Here is a 3,638-nt window from a genome sequence, read left to right as displayed (position 1 = left end):
CCTAGAAGTCACGCCAGGCGTGGAAGCTACCCCCATAGTACAATAGCAAAAAGCCACCAGATTTCAAGAAACCTCAGTAGCCTTGAGCAATTGGGATTTCAGAACGGATGAAAACATAAAGCAAATGCATTTGATCAAACTCTGAGTAATTTTACTCTGTTAAAATTCTGTAAAGAAAATATAAAAGCCAAATTGCAAGAGTAGAGAAATGCAAGTTGTAGTGGAAAGACTGTTTAATGGGAGAAGCAGAAAAATCAATAAATAGAAAGTGACAGTTGTTTTGAACATGAAGGAAAGCTGAGAATTCAAAGAAACTTGGCAGGAAAGAAAGGGAAAGAGTAATAGAGGAACCAAGAGTTTATACTGCTGCTTGAAAACTGAAGATCTAGATTACAGCAGCATTCCAGGTGGGTTAGCATCATGCCTAAAGAATTAAATCCCAGAACTGTCACTTACTATGACCACGAGTAATTCAATTAAGTTTTTTGGTCTCAGTTTCCACATTTGTAATCTTACAATGATATCTCATTCAAAACACTGATAAGAACACAGCATGGAAATGATTTTAAAGGAGAAGAAGGCTTACGAGATGGCAAAATGCCATGGCCAGAGTTACAGTGTGAAGGGAAATCTCTTCCAGAGAATTCTAAAAAACAAAGAAAACTTAGGTGAGAGCAGAGGCTGAGAAACTCACAGTTTTGCTATCATCTTCGCTGGGAAGAATACCTATATCAAAGTGAGCATCTGTTTGAACATCTTAAACTTGATCCAAGCCTACTTCTGCCATTTAAGATTGACAAGAACAATGCCCTTTAGCTATATCTAGTTATTAAAGAAAATTTATCCACAAGATTTAAAAACATCCCCAATGGCACAATACTTTAAGCATGAAGACATGCATACAAAAAGATCTAGACATAAAATATTAGAAATCAGATTTTAGAGAAAACAGCAAATGTATGTCAGAAAGGTCTTTAAGTAGTTTGCATAAAGGCTTCTTTCTCCTCCTCATGCCTTTTTGTTTGTGACAACTTGGTTTTCCTCATTCTGACTTCCATTGTTTTGGCAAATACTTATTTGAACTTAATGATTCTCTGCTTTATTGGTTCCCTGAATGCACTGAACTTGAACGTTAAGATTGTGAGAATAATAAGAAATAAATATTTAACCCAGTACTGCAACATTTTGTCATCTAATTTCCTATCGTGTAAAAGGGGTCCAAAACAGTAATTTCTGCATTTTTGTGGATATTTCCATTTAATTTGTATGAAAATTTTTATCAAAGCTGTCTTTAACCTAGAAGAAAAAAATATTTTAAAGGTTATAAATTGAATTCATTTGAGATAATTTTTCAAAGAGAAAATCCTGAATTTTTTTTCTTTTCTTTTCTTTTTTTGTCAACCCTTAAAGCATCACTGGAATATTCTGTACTTGGTCTCCTCAAATCCTTGGATTGCTTGTGTGAAGCATTGGTAAAATCAGATGAATTGGGTCTAAGATAACTACAAATGGTCATTTGGTGAAAAAAATAAAAATGACAGGCTGAAAGAAACTATATGTGATAGTTTGAATGGATATTTATTTAAATTGCATTTACAATCACATTTTTTCCTGTCTTTGGGAAATCTTTTTTCCTCCCCAAAAAAGAGAAAAAGTCTGACATGTCAGGGGCTTTATAGGCTACAACAAATAGACTGTGTTTAGGGAAACTGGCATTTGTAGTCTTAAATTTCTCATGAAATGACAGAGATTCCTGACTAGAAATTACTCCATAATGCTATCCCTATTTATTTGTTCAGCCTAGGTTTCAAATTTATTTTAATCTGAAATCCTAGACTAATGCTTCCCTTAGTTTTATGTTTACAAATGAAATTCAGCTCACACATTAGTTTGTAAAATCACTTTAAAAACTAACAATAAGTAGATTGTACCCTACTTCTCAAATTGCATAAAGCCTAAGACTTGGGAATGGCTAATAAATGCAATAAAGACAAACATCTAAGAACATCTTATATATTAGATTTACCCTTAAGACCGTCTATCCTATGACTCTTAAGTAATATGTAATTTGCATAACATTGAGTCTGGGAGACAACTTCTAGCAGATTTCTTTTTTTCTTGTGAAAGAGCCTTATATAACACATAAAAAAAAAATAATAATCATCCAAGTCCCCAACATACATGTAGTTATTTTTAGCAGAAGTGTAAACAGGTATTCTTTTCAAATATGCAGATGCATTAGTAGACTAGGACTCTGAGTTCCAATTCTGATGCTACGTTCATTCCTTCCTGGAATCTTCTTCATTGCATACCTTGGTAGCTCTGTGGATTGCATGCTGAGGAAAAGTCATAATTCATAATTCTCTAAATAAAGCCAAAAGTAAGTGTGCCTCAATAGTTTGTACTGTGGCAAATCTTTAACAAAATGCAGATCATAATTTGCGCACCTCAACTTAAGCTTTGTGTAATTTTCCACATGCCTTGCTGTTCTTTCAAATATAAAATTCTGAAACTGGTAAGGGCAGCAATTATTTGCAAAAACATTCACTGGACACATTTTCCATGATTCTTTACACCACACTCCTCGAACAAGGATGTTTCAGAAACACTATGGGTGTCATCAGAAACAGTTAACCACAATATCGAGTGCCTTTGTATTCTCTTCTGACCACCCACTGCCAGGACACAGCTCAACTGGGCTAGACACTGTGGGTACCCTGCTACTCCAAACAAACTATTGTCACTGCACTTTCTCGGTAGTCTGGTTATACTGACAACTGTTCAAACACAGACTGAAAGCCAGATCTTCATTCAAACAACATAGTAGCGGGGTGTTTCTTTAAACTTGTCTTGGATTTCTTGAGATATAATGCACAAACCATAAATCTATCCGTTAAAAGTGTAAAATTTAGTAGTTTTTAGTATATTTAGAAAGTTGTTTGATCCCACCACTAATTCCAGAATATTTTCATCAACCCCCCAAAAAACATATCCATTATCCATTCTCCTTTCGCCCGGCCGCTAAGAAAATCTGATCTACACTCTGTCTATGAATTTATCTACTCCACACATTTCATATATATGAGTTAATGCACTATATATTTTTCTGTGACCAGCTTCTTTCACTTAGCATAATATTTTCAAGATTCATCATATTGTAGCATGTATCAGTACTCCATTTCTTTTTACAACTGAATGATATTCCAATGTATGGATATACCACATTGTGCTCATTTATTCACTGGTTGATAGATATTTGGGGTCTTTTTTCCCACTTTTTGGTTATTATTATTAATAATATGCTGCTATGAGCATTTCTGTGCAAGTTTTTCTGTTGTTGTTGTTGTTGTTGTTAAGTGCCGTCGAGTCGTTTCTGACTCATAGTGACCCCATGCACAGCAGAACGAAACACTGCCCGACCCCGTGCCAGCCCCACAATCCCTGCTATACTTTAGCCCATTAGTGCAGCCACCATATCAATCCATTTCGTTGAATATCAATATCAATCTCTCTTTCGTCGACCCTCTACCCTACCAAGCATGACATCATTCTCCAGGGAATGGTCCCTTCTTACAACATGACCAAAATAGGTGAGACAAAGTCTGGCCATTCTTGCTTCCAAGGAGCATTCTGGCTGC

This window comes from Orycteropus afer, unplaced genomic scaffold, assembly GCF_000298275.1.
Source record: "Orycteropus afer afer isolate SDZICR_OR568_19922 unplaced genomic scaffold, OryAfe1.0 scaffold00005, whole genome shotgun sequence".
NCBI lineage: Eukaryota > Metazoa > Chordata > Mammalia > Tubulidentata > Orycteropodidae > Orycteropus > Orycteropus afer.
Note: the sequence above shows the minus strand (reverse complement) of the source record.